General features: G+C 37.6%; 2 pseudogenes; both read right to left on the bottom strand.

Annotated features, from left to right (window-relative positions):
* Positions 1-5,436: 5,436 nt before the first annotated feature.
* Positions 5,437-6,239, bottom strand: LOC148006746 (large ribosomal subunit protein eL8 pseudogene; annotated as a pseudogene).
* Positions 6,240-16,173: 9,934 nt separating this feature from the next.
* Positions 16,174-16,721, bottom strand: LOC147996493 (ATP synthase peripheral stalk subunit OSCP, mitochondrial pseudogene; annotated as a pseudogene).
* Between the last annotated feature and the right edge of the window lie 356 nt (positions 16,722-17,077).

The raw sequence follows: 17,077 nt of genomic DNA, 5'->3' as shown, positions 1-17,077 counted from the left end.
CACAGATGATTAGCTATTCTTTTTTTTCCACTTTCAAATGTAATTCCAACCAACTGTTTAAGAAGCACCTGCTTTTGATTGCTGGCAAACTGACTAAATAATAAATGGCTCCAAGGAGAGCCACCAACTCCACGCGTGATGGGAGGAACATTTGTTAATGCTGTCCAAAAATGCATTTTCGTTACAGTTGCATCATGTAATTTAATTTATTCAAGATTCTGTAAGGGACTGGAATTATGTTTAAAGTAAAAATTAGATGAACATTTCAACCATCTCTGCGGTGACACTACCTCATTTGTACAGGATTATAGAAGGATTTCCCTTCTTGTAATACACAGATTTATGGATAAGTTCCTCTATTACCAGAATTCATTTTTTTTCTTAAAGATGACAGAACCCTACAGCTGTCAATCAGCAATAGGGGTAGTTTTCTTTTGTTAAAAAAAATCACTCTTCAGGGTGTTCCTTTGTAAAATACCAGAGATAAATAAAAATAAATGCATATCTGCAACCAGTCGCCGTGAGACTGTCAAATATTCAGACGGAGATAGATAGATAGATAGATAGATAGATAGATAGATAGATAGATAGATAGATAGATAGATTAGATTAGATAGGTAGATAGACAAATATAAATATAGATAAATAGACATATAATCATATATATATGCATATATATCATACACACATTTGAATTAATGAATTAATGTATACAGTTCTGGGGTATTTATGTCTACCAAGGTAAGATCAGAAATCCTTTTTACTGTCATTATCCTTTCAAACCATATCATCATAAAACACATTCAGATGACTTTGTAAGATCTGCATACTCACTCAATACTGTCAGTAGCACTATTTCTGAAAAGCCCTTCAGAGCTTCAGACTTAATGATGAAGAATCAGAGAAGTTGAAAGAGAATCTGTCTATCAATTTACTGAAGACTCCAAGCTCTAGAAATCTTTAAGCAATAAACATCTGTGTATTCCATGTTCTGTAGAACAGGCTGAAATTTGCAATTTTCTTTGAGTTTGATATCATAGCAATGAGAAGTTCTAGATTCATTGCCACCACCTATACACGATACCTTTCTTCACTTCCTCTAATGGAAGGACCTAGTTAATATTTAGCAAATTCCACAACTCGTTTATGTCTTGATCACAGAATCATGTTAACATCAATGTTCTAAAAGAAATGTGTTGCCCTCAGTTATTGGTGACCTTTTAAGAATAAGAGTTATCACAAGTATCCATATAGCTATGAATTTTGAAAAAGAAATATCAAAAAGCACATGGTATCTCATCTATAGTTCAAAGCCAATCATGAATAATAACAGCTCAGTAAAAATATAAAATAAATAAGTTCATCTCTACAAAATAACTCATTCTCCATCTGTTTCTGATCCACTTTCTGTGACAACTGTGGAAGTTCACTGTCTACATGAAATTGTAGAAACAAGCCAACAAGACTTAAAATCAGAAGATTATTGACTTAAGCTCAAAGTAAACTAAGATGTCAAAATGAACAGAAAGCATTGATGAAATCTCCTTCCTAAAGGGATGTGCTAGCTGCCCAGCTGATCTGTTCACTATCCAAGCCATGTTGGCTCCTTACAGCCTATATTCATGCTGAAGTGTCCGGATAACAAAGCAGGAAACAATAATTTCATGACTTCAATTTCCCTTGGGTATTTTAAAGAAATAGAATTTGTGTGTGCACAAGGAAGCAGGAAGAGATGAGATCCAAGAACTTCCTGGTAAGGTAACAAGCACGAATGAATGAGGAAAAGGGAAAGGATGAGTGAGACTGATCAAAGGGTGAAGTAGATGTGAGTTGAGTCCTGTCAGCCTCGCTGTATAGATAAATGGTGGTCAAATATCAGAGTAAACTCAAAATATGAGAGGTTATTTAGAATTTAGATGTGGTCGGAGATATATTACTGTGTATAAGCTTCTATCTGTTGATCTCTTTCTTTCTGCTCTCTCCCTGCCTCTGTCTACCTCTCTCTGTCCCTCTGTCTCTATGTGTTTCTATCTCTCTCTGTCTCTATGTCTCAGTTTTTCTGTGTCTGTCTCTATGTCTCTGTCTCTCTCTGTGTCTCTGTCTCTCTGTGTGTCTCTGTCTCTCTCTGACTCTCTGTCTCTCTGTCTCCCTCATTCTCTTTCTCTCCATCTACGTCTCTCTCCATCTCAAACAAAATTAGGACTCTTGGACATATGGACACAGAAAGAACTGATTATAAGGGTAAACTATACGTTAAATACTCTTGGAAGCATAATTCTGCATGTGGAAACCTTTTGTGTAATTTCTTTTTTTTTTTTTTTTTGTTCTTTTTTTTTTTCGGAGCTGGGGACCGAAGTGTAATTTCTTTTGATGACATCATTGCTTCACAACCCTATTGCCCCATTAATTGCTTTTGAAAGTTTATGTATTGCTAATGTCTGGGGAGGTTATTGAGACCCTTTTAGTGTTTCCCAAGAGACACTGAAAGCCAGCATCTCAAGATTAACAACCAGATATGTAGATCAGGCCACACTTTCTGCACAGTTGTGTCTTGGAAGGCAATTAATGGAGCCACTCACTACGGGTCCTTTCAAAGGTCTTCATGCTGCTTTCAAACGTTAGACATATTATAAAGGAATAAAAATGTTATTGAAAGCAAAGCTCCACCTCTTCTATATCCTTTCATCAGAAAGTGCTACCCACATTTAGAATAGTTCTTCCCATATTAACCATTGTAATCAAGACAATCCCACACAGACATACCCATAGGCCAATTGTAAGTAAAAAAGAGGAAGGGGCATCTGGGGGCCAGATCATGGGGTGCAATGAGCTCTAATACCCTGGGCACAAGAATAAACAAAGCCCACCAGTAGAGTGGGGGAATGAGATGGCAGTAGGATTTCATTGTAATATTTCTAATTGGAAGGGGGTACTAAGGAAGAACTTGGATAAAATCTGTTATTGTGACTTATTTATGATTTATTTGTAAATCAAAAAACTCACAACTTTTCTAACTTGTGGTCAGCTTCAGCTTGCTGGTGATGACTAAGCAAATCACAGTTACGTGTACCACAGTAGATCAGTGAATTCTAAACAACGTAGAAGCATCCATGAATAATGATTAGGATAAGATACCCAGAAATGCCTATTTAATAAGACTTCTGTCTAACAAGTAAAAGAAATGGAAGCTATGCTTACCTCTATAAATTCTTCTCAATCACAATATCGCAATACTTAGCCATATCATTAATTAATAACATGAGTTGCCTGTGAGCTACTTTTGGAGTTTGCTATCAAGTGCAATAGTTGACCTTGAATATCTCAAATATTCTCATCTACGAAGTGCCAAGTATAAATGTGCTGCTGATTGTAAGTGAATCTGGCAGATAAGGGAGCTATATTTTTGTTTGTATATGTAAATTTCTGAAAATATCAATATTTATGCCGTTTTTATAAGATAACTTTATTTGAGTGGGTACTGAATTTGATTTATATGAAAGCCCCATACTTGGTCAGAAATTTAATACATTCAGCTCAACATTTACTCTTTGATAGAAGTAACAAGGAATGCGTTATGAAATAGAGCTTGCTAACTGCCTTATCATTAAATTGAAATCATACATAGCCTTTTCTAAAAAATGTTATGGATCTATGAGCTATGATATAAAATCTAAGATCTGAAAAATCTAATTGTATTTGTGGGTATGTAGTTCTTTTTTATTATTATTTTGAATGCGTGTAAGGCTTTAAGGTAATGAGCTTCACAATTTCTCTGTAGCTTGCTACCTGCTGTGTAAAACAGCTCCTCCATTTATTTAAAATGTCTAAAGTGATGTGAATACTAACCGTTAATCACGTGTATTAGCACAGATACTCAACTGAAATGCCTAAAGTAAAGCAAGTAGGGAGAGCAGCACTGAGCAAAATGCAAGAGAAGAAAATGAGAGTAAAAACCTGCCATTGTTCAGAACCTTCAAGGGTTTGGGAGGAAGAGCTGAGTTTTTCCAGATAGCTAAGATGTTGTCCTGTCAGTAATACAAAAAAAAATCGTAATTGTCTCAAACTTAGTACCTGATGTAGTCATGTGGGCTAAAGGAAATAGAAGAAAGGAAGTGCCAGTCATTTATTTCTATACTGATAGCTCTTAATTTTTTTCCACTTTTTTTAAAAATTTTTTTCTTTATTAACTTGAGTATTTCTTATTTTTATTTCGATTAATATTCCCCTTCCCGGTTTCCGGGCCAACATCCCCCTAAGCCCTTCCCCTCCCCTTCTATATGGGTGTTCCCCTCCCCATCCTCCCCCCGTTACTGCCCTCCCTCCAACAAGCACTACTGATGAACATTGGTATCTTGCCTGCATGTATGTCTGTATGAGGCTGTCAGATCCCTGGAACAAGAGTTACAGACAGTTGTGAGCTGCCATGGAAGTGCTTGAAATTATTGAACCTGGGTCCTCTGAAAGAACAGTCAGTGCTCTTAACCACTGAGCCATCTCTCCAGCCCATCAATAGCATTTATTGAAGTATAATATGGATGAAAAAAACTAGAAATTTTAATTATATAAATTGATTAATGTTTAGAATTGTTACATATAACAAAATATGCAATATTTTTGCCTATCCACAAATATTCTTGGCCAATCAGTTTTTATTGTAGTCCCCCCAACTATGAACTCATTTTTTAATTCTTGGACTTTGATAATATTGGAATCATATAGCATACATATACATACAGGTATGTATTTACATGTATACATATATATAGTTACATTTGTTCCATTTTCTGTTTTCACCTTTTACATATATAATAGTAGTATTTTGCTTTTGGTTTCATTTCACTGTCTAACAGCATCCCTCTGTGTGACTATACACAGGCTGCTATAGCATTTTTCTATTGATGGACATTAATGCCATTTCCTTTGTGATGCTGTTCTGATTCAAGTTAATATACACTCTAATATAATCCTTCTTGTGGTCATATACATTTTCTTCTCTTACTTAAATTAGGAATCCAGTATCTGTGCCAAACTTAACACATAATTTTATAAAACACTGTCAACATGTTTTCTAAAACACTAGTAACCTTTTTATTCCTATTAGCCATATGAGAAATGTTTTAAAATTGATTATAAAGAGGGAAACTATGAATTCAGTATCACTATTCCTTCTAATTTTTTCAATAAATCATAAATTCTAGTTTTTAAGTGACTATTAAAGATATTTAAATATTACTGTTTAAATTAAATGACCATATGTAGCACAATATATTTGCTACCCAGATGTCCCTATAAGCAACCAGTCTGATAATTGTGGCATGTTACATACTTCTCTTAACTTCTTTTATTTTTAATTTTTTATTACATATATTTCTTTACTTACATTTCTTTTTTTTAATTTTGTAATTATATTTATGTACAGAAAACTTAAGTGTACATTTAACCCAGTTTAGTGGCGAGTCCTTTAGCCTTTGCCTTTTCCAGCTTGGCAATGCGAGCCACAGACTTAGGACCAAGGATGTTGCCTTCCCAGTGGCAGTGGATCTCGTCATATCTGTCATTATAGCTTCCACCAGCTTAGCCAGAGCACCCTTGTCTTCCGAGTTAACATGTGTGAAAGCAACAGTGGTACATGTCTTCCTGTGAACCAGGTGCCCTAGCCTGGCCTTGCCCTTGATGATGCAGTAGGGCACCCCCATCATTCGACAAAGGACAGGCAGGAAAACCACCAGCTCAATGGGGTCTACATCATGGGCAATCACCACCAGCTGAGCCTTCTTGTTCTACAACAAGGTGGTTACTGTACTGACCCCTGCTCAGAGGACAGGTAGTCTCTTTGTTGGGACATCCCCTTTGCCAGCAGCTTTCTTCTCAGTGCAGGCCAGAAGCCTCTGCTTCTTCTCCTGCTTTGTCTCTGGCCTGTACTTGTGGGCAAGCTTAAGCAGCTAAGTCACTGTTTGCCTGTCCAGGGCCTGGGTGAACTGGTTGATGGCAGGAGGTACTTTGAGTCGCTTATAGAGGATGGCTCTTCGCTGCTGCAGCCTGGTGTAGCTGGGCCATTTGACAAAGCCTGTGAAATCTCTTTTGGGCTGGATGTCCTGCCCAATGCCGAAGTTCTTAGGCCTCTTCTCAAACAAAGGATTGACCACCTTTTTGGTCTCCTGTTTCTTGACCATGGTGGGGACCGGGGCCACCTTCTTCCCCTTGGCCTTCTTTCCTTTGGGCATCTTGCTCGGCTGGAGAAGAGAGAAAGAAGAGGGAATTGTGGGTGATAAGTAAGCAGCCACAGAGATCACGAGAGCCTCTTTACTTACATTTCAAATGTTATTCCCCTTCACTGTTTCCTGTCCATAAGTCTCCCATTCCCTCTTTCCCCCCCTCCCCCATATGGGTATTCTACCTATACATCCCCTTATTGCCCCTCCCAATATTCCCCTGCACTGGGGGTCTAATCTTGGCAGGACCAAGTGCTTCCCCTTCCACTGGTGCCCCAACAAGGCTATTCTCTGCTACATATGCAGTTGGAGCCCCGGGTCAGTCCATGTATAGTCTTTCTGTAGTGGTTTAGTCCCTGGAAGTTCTGGTTGGTTGGCATTGTTGTACATATGGGGTTGCAACTCTTTCAATACTTCCTCTAATTCCCTCCAAGGGGATCCTGTTCTTAGTTCGGTGGTTTGCTGCTAGCATTGGCCTCTGTATTGGACATGCTCTGGATGTGTCTCTCAGGACAGATCTATACTCGGTCCCTTTCAGCATGCATTTTCTAGCTTCATCAATCTTATCTAGTTTTGGTGGCTGTATATATATGGGCCACATGTGGGTCAGGCTCTGAATGGCCATTCCTTGAGTCTAAACTTTGTTTCCATATCCTCTCCTATGGATATTTCCCCCCTTTTTAGACGGAGTGAGAGCATCCGCATTTTGGTCATCCTTCTTCTTGAGCTTCTTGTGGTCTGTGGATTGCATCTTGGGTAATTCGAACTTTTTGGCTAATATCCATTTATCAATGAGTGCATACCAAGTGTGTTTTTCTGTGATTGAGTAACCTTACTTAGGATGATATTTTTTAGTTCATTCCATTTGTCCATGAATCATGAAGACATTGTTTTTGATAGCTGACTAGTACTCCATTGTGTAGATGGACCACAATTTTTTAATCCATTCCTCTGTTGAAGGGCATCTGGGTTCTTTCCAGCTCCTGGCTATTATAAATAAGGCTGCTATGAACATAGTGGAGCATGTGTCTTTGTTCTATGTTGGAGCACCTTTTGGGTATACGCCCAGGAGAGGTATAGGTGGGTCCTCAGTTAGTTAAATGTCCAATTTTCTGAGGAACCTCCAGACTGATTTCCAGAGTGGTTGGACCAGTTTGCAATCCCACCAACAATGGAGGAGTGTTCCTCTTTCTCCACATTCTCGACAGCATCTGCTGTCACCTGAGTTTTTTATCTTAGCCATTCTGATTGGTGTGAGGTACAATCTCAGGGTTGTTTTGATTTGCATTTCCCTACATATTCAATATAGTACTCAAAGTCCTAGCCAGAGCAATCAGACAGCAAAAGGAGGTCAAAAGGATACAAATTGGAAGGGAAGAAATCAAAATATCACTATTTGCAGATGATAGGATAGTGTACTTAAGTGACCCTAAAAGTTCCACCAGAGAACTACTTAACCTGATAAAAAACTTTAGCAAAATGTTGGGGTATAAAATTAACTCAAACAGATCAGTAGCCTTCTTCTACTCAAAGGATAAACAGGCTGAGAAAGAAATTAAGGAAATGACACCCTTCACAATAGTCCCAAATAATATAAAATATCTTGGTGTGACTTTAACCAAGCAAATGAAAGATCTGTATGACAAGAACTTCAAGTCTCTGAAGAAAGAAATTGAGGAAGATCTCAGAAGATGAAAAGATCTTCCATGCTCATGCATTGGCAGGATTAATATAGTAAAGATGGCCATTTTGCCAAAAGCAATCTACAGATTCAATGCAATCCTCATCAAAATTCCTACTCAATTCTTTATACAGATAGAAAGAGCAATTTGCAGATTCATTTGGAATAACAAAAAACCCAAGATAGAGAAAACTACACTCAACAATAAAAGAACTTCTAGGGCAATCACCATCCCTTACTTCAAGCAGTATTACAGAGCAATAGTGATAAAAACTGCATGGTATTGGTACAGAGACAAACAGATAGACCAGTGGAACAGAATTGAAGACCCAGAAATGAACCCACACACCTATGGTCACTTGATCTTTGACAAATAAGCTAAAACCATTCAATGGAAGACAGATAGCATTTTCAGCAAATGGTGCTGGTTCAACTGGAGGTCAACATGTATAAGAATGCAAATCGATCCATTCTTATCACCATGTACAAAGTTTAAGTCCAAGTGGATCAAGGACCTACACATCAAACCAGATACACTCAAACTAATAGAAGAAAAAGTAGGGAAGAGTCTCAAATACATTGGCACTGGGGAAAATTTCCTGAACAAAACACCAATGGCTTATGCTCTAAGATCAAGAATCAACAAATGGGACCTCATAAAACTGCAAAGCTTTGTAAAGCAAAAGATACTGTCATTAGGACAAAATGGCAACCAACAGATTGGGAAAAGATTTTTACCAATCCTACATCAGATAGAGGGCTAATATCTAAAATATACAAAGAACTCAAGAAGTTAGACTCCAGAGAGCCAAATCACCCTATTAAATAATGAGGTACAGAGCTAAACAAAACATTCTCAGCTGAAGATTATTGAATGGCAAAAAAAGCACCTAAAGAAATCCTCAACATCCTTAATCATCAGGGAAATGCAATTCTCCTAACTTCTTAAATGAAGAAATATTTAAAATTTTATTTGCTTCTTGATAACTCAGATTAGTGATGTATATTAATTATAAGTTACTGCTAAGAATTTGCAAGCCATTGGACTATACAGCAAAAGGTCTCCCTCAACACAATTCCTTCCTTGGGAATCAATTTGTTGTATCAATTCTGGTTTCTCTAAATTTTTTGTCTCATTTATTGTCATGAAGACAACAGGTGTCTACTCCACAGATATAGTCATTTTTCTCATTTCTTCTAACTCTTCTTTCTAGTATCTTTACAAGCATCTAAATATTATCTTTTTCTTAAAGAACTATGGAGAAAAAGGGGATGGCTGAAGTAAAAGTGGTGAGTGGAATGGTAACCTAGTGAGCGGAGCAGGAGTTATGAAGACACGTATTTTATGACATTGGTCTGTCTGCCTATTTATTTTCTACAATTGGAACACATTCCATAAAGGCAATTACCAAGAAAGCTAAAATTTTCAACAGCTAAAATACAGTCTTTATCAATTAGGAGTTTCTCCAGGCAAAGAGAGACAGAAGAGATATTACTACAATGTAATTTCTTCCAGGAAAAAAAGAAAATCTTTCCTACCAGCGTTTGTCTTCCTCTACATAACAGAATTGTATCTCCTGGTATTTATTATGAATATTTTATAATTAAAGATGATATAAACACTGGTATTCAAATAATTCTTGAATTCAGTCTAAGTATGCTTTCAAGTTCTATAATAGAAACAGGAAACAAAAAACAATTATCAGGGAGTAATGAATTTATTTTAGAATTTATCTGTAACCAGGGAAAGCCCATTACTCGAGCAGGAACATGGAGGCAGGAACTGAAGCACAGACCATGTATGAACACTGCTTACTGGCTGACTGGTTGTCCATGGCTTACTCAGTGTGCTTGGTCACATAACAGATGCCTTTGAGGTCCATTTGTGTTGATAGCCATGCTTGCAGTATATTTATGAGTAGGTGGTACTACAAAAGTTAGTTTAACTCACCACTTGTAGAGCTTAGAAAGAACAGTTAGCTTTCAACTGAGGAGAAGAGTCCATTCAGTCATATGTCTTGACCAACTATAAAATCCAGTCTCCTTGAATATAGTGTCTTCATACTTAATCTCATTGAATTTTACTGGTCTTCATTTTTGATTAAATAAAATATAACAGATAAAGCAGGCCCATTGTTTGGAAGGTCAGTTCCTACTGACAGGGTTTTATGAATCCAAATTGGGTTCAAGAGGCTTTGACTGGAACCTGGTCAGAGTGTAGATGGGATCCCTCCATTCATTTAGCCTTCTTTGTTTCTATAATATGATAGAGACTGTCCTAGCTTCCTACAAATCAGATATGAGTAAGAAACATGTTTATAATGCCCTAAGGATTTAACAGCCTCATCTCTCCAAAAGTGTGATAGTGGTTAATTTTTAATTGTTAAATTAGCACTAGCTAAAATTACCTGAAAAGTAATTTCTAAGTGTCTCAGTGTGTGCTAATCTTAAGTTGGCATATATATATATATATATATATATATATATATATATATATATATAGGCAGTTATCTTGACTCAGTAAGAGGACCTGTCCTGACTATGGGCTGTACCATTTTATGTGTTGGGCCCTGAAATGCAAGAGTGAAAAAACAAACAAACAAACAAACAAACAAACAAAGAATAAAGCCAAAAAACTAAGTGAGTATCAGCAGAAGTAAGCAGGCAACTTGGGAGCATTCATTTTCTCTTTTCCCTTGACTTACAGCATTACATGAGTAGCTACTTGGATATCCTCATGTAGCTTTTCCCCAGTGGTGGACTGTAACCTGGGATTGCAACTAAGATAATGTAGCCCCCCTTATTATGTTTCTTTTGAAGATATTTTATCACAAAAACAGAAACAAAATGAAAAGATTGGAAGCCATTTTTTTCTTGAAGACAGATTAAAATACAAAATATACAAAAAATTATTACAAACATAAACAAGAAAGATGGAAAATAATGAGAGTGAACGGGTAAAATGGGCACTGGACCAAAATGATGGCTAAGGTGGACAGTGTAGGGGGATGGAGAAAAAAATTAACTAATTCTATGTGAATGGTTCATCAGCTAAAATGCTGATCATGTATGCAAGAGGCCCAGAATACTAATCTCTAGAATTCACAAAAACGTTGAGTAAACAAGGTGGCCTACATGAAATCCCAACTTTTACTTTTCATTTTTATTGCATATTTTCTTTATCTACATTTCAAATATTATCCCCCTTCCCAGTTTCCCCTCCAGAAACCACCTATTCCAAACCCCCACCCCCTGCCTCCATGAAGGTGTTCCCCCACCCACCACCCCACTCCCTCCTACCTCCCTGCCCTGGCATTCAAGTATAACTAGGTCATCGAACTTTCACAAGACTAAGGGCCTGTCCTCCCATTGATGACTGAGAAGGCCATCCTTTGCTACATATGCAGTTGGAAACATGGCTCGCTCCCTGTGTACTCTTTGGTTGGTGGTTTAGTCCCTGGGAGCTCTGGGGTATCTAGTTGATTGATATTGTTGTTCTTCCTATGAGGTTGCAAACCCCCTAAGCTACAAAAATAATCCCAACTTCTGAAAGCCAAGACTAGCTAGTTAGACTACTCATATTGACAAGCTCTAGGCTTGACTGAGAGGCCCCACTTTAAAGAATTAGATGGAAGAACAGTGAGGAGAGTCTTAACACCAGCTATCAACTTCTCCATGAGTGAGCACACAAGGACACTCTCAACCCTGAACACATTTGTACCCACACATTTGCAAGCATGCAAACTCACAACACATGTACACATACAAACACACAGATAAGTAAATAAATATAAAATGAAAACACGTGGTTATACAATAGTGAAGCAGAGTTCAAGATGTTAAATTTAGGCACCCACCCTTGCTTATCAGAGTGTCTAGTGAAACTTCCCCTGATTTCTTAAAGTCAGGAACACTCACTTGATTATCTACATAAGCCTTCAAATTGTTGCCATTGGTTAAAATGGTTGAGTGAGACCAGAGATAACGATAAGTAATGGAATCAGATAAAATGTTGCTTGCAAGGGGAGAGCACAGAGTTGAGTTCCATCACGTACAAACATCAGAATTTGGGTCTGGACATGCACAGGAACCTAGAAAGCAGGACGGTTTCAGCCCATTCTCTGTCCAAAGACTCTGCCCTTATTAGGATTTGTCTTTGAGGTTGTTTCACTCAATGACAATATGTTTTGACTAAGTGTTCAGTCTTAGGGCTAATTAAGCATATTTAAGCATATCAAGAGCTTTCAGTTTGATCAGGAGTTATTTTAGTGATTTAGAGAAACCCCACTGTGAGAAGATACAGCTCTTTCCTCTAGTCTTAAACAGAGCCCTATTAAATCCTCTTAGCTGAAGTCCTGAGGAAACTGTATGTGAGCAATGTAATAAGAACATTTTGCTACCGTTTCACTAGGAGATTAATAGTTTCTCCGTGGGTGTTCAAGTCTTCAAATGCATTGCATTTTTATACAGAGAACGATTCATAGTCATTGCTTTCCTCCTTGAGGATAGAGCAGACAAAAAACATAGGGCAAGAATTGACACATACTGTTTAATAGTGTCTGAATGGAACAATTCCTTAGAGAAGCAACTGATAATTGTTGAAACATATTGTAGAAATTTGTTTCTCCAGAGGGAGCAAATTTCTGCCCTGTAGAGTGACTCTCCTGAAGTATTCTGATACATTGACAACTGTCATACAAAAATTTTAATCCTATGGGTCTATCATGCATTCTGGCAACTCTGTCCTGCTGGGTGTAAAAAGCACTTCTGTCCATTAAACTGGACATGCTCTCCTCAGAACATACCACTTTTCTTTCTTACCATTACATGATTCCTTGCCAGTTTCCTGCCTGACCTTATAGTCAGCTGTATTTTCAATGACCATCAAGTTGTCCTTCTGAAGTATTCATGGTATAATCCATTTTTACCTCTGAAGTGTCAAAAAGATATAAATTCCTGTCTTCCATTTTGACTAAATGCAGAAAACAATGTAGTGACGTGTGTGAAATTTTTCTGTCTCGAAAACAGTCATCTAAGAAGAAAATGAGCAGCTTGAAGCAAACAGCTTCATACAGGCCCAAAATCTCTGGTAACTCCCTTTGAAATATTCATCTTAAGAACATGCAGTGTGTTCTTGAAACAGCACATGGTTTAGAAAATATTTTAGCCATTCTCACCCTCATGCAAAGTGTGGCAGGCAAATTAATATGCAACAAAATCAAGGAACTCCTCAAGGTCAGGTCTTCTTAGGCTTTACAGCATCCTCTAGATCTAATTAGATAATTTTATCTAATGGAAAAAAAGGTTGTCAATAAATAATTATTTGGGGGAAATAATAGCTCCATGCTAGGAAAAGCAAAATCACTATCATCGAAACCCCAGATATCCAGAGAAACTATACTTCTATCACTATTTCAAAGCCCCTTGTGTCAGAGAAGGAATGTAGAAATGCAGTATTGCCTGGACGTTGTCGATACTGCATCCTATAAGACAGAATGACACCAGGTTATGAAAAGAATAGTCATCATGGCCAATAGAACTTCAGATGAGGGAAACATTTTCTTTGAGATTTTCATGAGAAATCATGCTGTTAAAGTGTTTTCAAAATTATAATCAGATAAATAATCATAATACAAAAAAGCAGAAAGATGTCTTGAACTGATATTTCTTGCAGTCATTTTAGTTTAGCTAATATCTTGGTTCCATTTCCTATGGCTGTGGTAAAATGACTTGATAAAAGCAACTTTAAATAAGAAGGCATTGATCAGCTTTCATTCTGGGTTGCAAGTCTTTTATTGGGAAAAATTTTGGCATAAACTTGAATAAATTACTTCCACAGTCAAGAGCAGTGAGAGAGTGACTATATACATGCTTACAACTCAGCTTTTACAGAGTGGGTTGGGTCTTTCTGAATCAGTTAATGTTATAAAGAAAATCCTCCACAGATATCCTCTAATACCACTTGTTCTTGACTAGTGGTTCTCATCCAGTGAGTCACAACCCCTTTGGAAAGCCTCTATCTCCAAATTTCTTTATATTATGGTCCATAACAGTAGCAAAATTATAGTCATAAAGTGGCAACAAAAATAATTTTTATGGCATCAGGGTCATTCCAAAGTGAAGAACTATATTAAGGGGTCACATAATTACGTAGGTTGAGAACCACTAATCTAGATAATGATTAGTAAGATTCTCTTCCCATGTGATCTAGATTCTAACAAACTGGCAAAACTATCCATCACTTCAACAAAATAAAAGGTTTTATCTTAACATCTTCATACATGGGTTTCATTGTACTCTTCCCTCATGGGTTCCCCTTTCAAACTGCCTGCCCACTCCCCTTGCTTTTAGAGCTGTCCCCTTCTTGCCTTCCAGTCAGTATTCAAATTGCTTTTTATTTCTCTAATTCAGCATTTCTCAACCCTTGGGTCACAATTCCTATGGAAAACATTTATCTCAAAGATTATTACATAAGAAAAATTATGGTTCTGATAGAGCAATGAAAATAATGTTATGGTTGGAGTCATCACAACTTGAGGAATTTTATTAAAGGGTCACATCATTAGGAAAATTGAGAATCACTGCTTAACTCTTCATAAGTTTTAATTTCATAGCTTTTGAACAGAGTTGTGCTGTGGTTTATTAAAATATTTTTTCATGCCATCATGGCGGTGACTATGTATAAGATACCAGATGCCTTTGGAATTTTGTTGGTTGATGATTTTCTTTTGGGTAAGTGTTGTATTTCTATCTGTGCAGGTATACGTGTGTGTGTGTATATATATGAGGTGGGGCACCCATGACTGTGTGTACAAATGCTTGGAAGTCCAAAAGATAATCACACTTATCACCATTCAGGCATCCTGGTCTCTTTAACTTACTAAATTTGTCCTTTCACATATATACATATGTGTAATTCATTCTAATTACTCTCAACCCCCAATCTCTCTTACCTCTTTGCTACTCCTGGCAATGCCCCTCTTCTGCCCAAGATTCTTCTCATAGTCTCTTTCTGTTTGTTTTGGGAACCACAGAGTTTAACCGCAGGTATCTGTGTGGCCATGGGTTTAGACCAATCATTTGGATCTTGAGGAGCTTACCAGTGGGTAAAAAACACAGAAGGCAATTACTGCCTGTCTCATCTCACAGGCCATCCATAGTCAAGGAGCTCCTCCCTAGATCCAAGCTTGACTTTTGACAGGGCCAGATTTTTTTTAGGCTTAGTGTAGGTAATTGCAGATGCTGAGACTATGGTTGCAATGGCTGTGCCGTGCCCAAGACAGTATTTGGTGAGCTTCTCCATATCTTCCTGCCTTTTCATTTTTTCCAGACCCTCTTGCTCAAGATTTTCTTAGGCAAAGAAGAAGTATATATTATTTTCAGGATTGAGTACTCTACAATGCCTTATCCCCAATACCTTGGAGAGCCATACCATTCATTACAAAGTACATTCCTCTAAGACTGAGTAGCATTTTTTTTATGTGTGTATAAGCATAAGTAATTTGAAGGCACTATGCTAATACTTTTAAAGAGCAGTAATAAGATCTCTCCTCCCTAGAGCCTATCACCTCTCTATTTGGGGGCTTTTGATCAGGAGTATAGTGTAGTTATGAATTCTATGCTGTAAATAAAAGCCTCAAATCCAATTATAAAATGGTTAGTTGTCAGCATAAGTTATGTTACTATTACACTAGTGAGCATATCGTGACTAGTAACTTGGTGCTATAGTTCATCAGGTTCACAGCTGTTGAATAAGGTTGGTGAATTTTCTCCCACAATGCCCTTCAGAGCAAAATGCAGCACTGTGGAGGAAGCTAGCCAGCAAGAAGGAAGGTCCCAGCTTAGGTCTCACTTATTACTCTATAACTTGCAACCAAAGTATATGTTGTTTTTCAACAATAGGGTTTTATCATGTAGTTCTGGTAGGCAAAAAAGAAATGGTCAAAGTCAGTATTGTTTGTGGGGGTGCTCCAGAGTCCCTCTGTCCAACAACTCATAAGAAGCTATCCCCCACCGAGCACTGGGACTTCCATTTAATACTCCATACCTTCTAAAAGCAGCTTTTTTTCAGCTATGCCAGGTATCTCCCTTCTAACTTGTTTATTTTATTTTACTTATTTGTTTGTTTGTGTGTTTCTTTGTTTATTGTTTGTTCAGGAAGCAATTTATTGTTGCTCCATGTATAAGAACTTTTACAGGTGATGAAGCCTTTAAAGCAATTCCCACTTGGCCTAACTGTGCTTCTAAATAGAGGTCTTCGTAAGCATCAATGATTGCTTCTCAGTTCTCTGCAATTTGAGCAACCATCTCATCCATGATTAATGGGTCAGTCTTAACACCAACTTTCAATACTTGGCCTTGACTTGGGAGGGTCTATAAGCACTGTCATTAACGCAAAGAGAACAGCTTCATCTAAAGGAGAAGATGTGGTCACCATGCAACTCATTTTTCCAGGGTAAACACTCATGGTGAAAAGGCAGAGATGACTCCCTGGTTGCTTAGGGGACCATCTTCAGCTAGTAAATTCACCTTTATCTTATTGTGATGTCATTCGGGGATTTCACTTTGATGCAGTGCTTAATGTGAGAACTCAGAAGAGTAAGAGACACCTTGGCATCCTTCAGGAGTTGTCTTAGTAGCAACCATTACTTTCTATTTGGTCTAACTTATTCTGTATAGATGCAGCAGAAAAAAAGCAAACTGGTACAGCGACCTTCAGTGCCATATTTCTAAACAGGGGGCCTCATAATCTTGGCAAAGGGCCTGACAACAGATGTACTGAAACTCTGCATGTGTTGGGACAGACTGGACACTGCTGGGGTGGCCATCTTTTCCTAAATTATAATTTTTAGTAGTAGGTCTTCATGTAAGTGTCTTCTGTACTTCCTAGTTTTTAATTTCATGAGTTTGTAGTAATAAATAATACCAGCAACTTCCATTAAATAAGTTAAACAAACATAAATATCTGCTCACCATTTTCCATTGATATAGGTTCACTTGATTTTAAGTTTTGAAATAAGTTTTGAATATTTTTTATTTTATTTAATTTTTTACACCCCAGATCTTATCCCCATCTCGGCCCACCCACTAACTGTTCTATGTCCCATACCTCCTCTTCCCCCTACCCAAGTCTGCACAAGAATGTCCCCCCACCCCCCACCCCATCCCCACCCACCAGACCTCC

The sequence above is a fragment of the Rattus norvegicus genome, chromosome 2, assembly GCF_021556685.1.
Source record: "Rattus norvegicus strain SHRSP/BbbUtx chromosome 2, alternate assembly SHRSP_T2T, whole genome shotgun sequence".
Taxonomy (NCBI): domain Eukaryota; kingdom Metazoa; phylum Chordata; class Mammalia; order Rodentia; family Muridae; genus Rattus; species Rattus norvegicus.
This window is presented reverse-complemented; position numbering and strand designations above follow the sequence as displayed.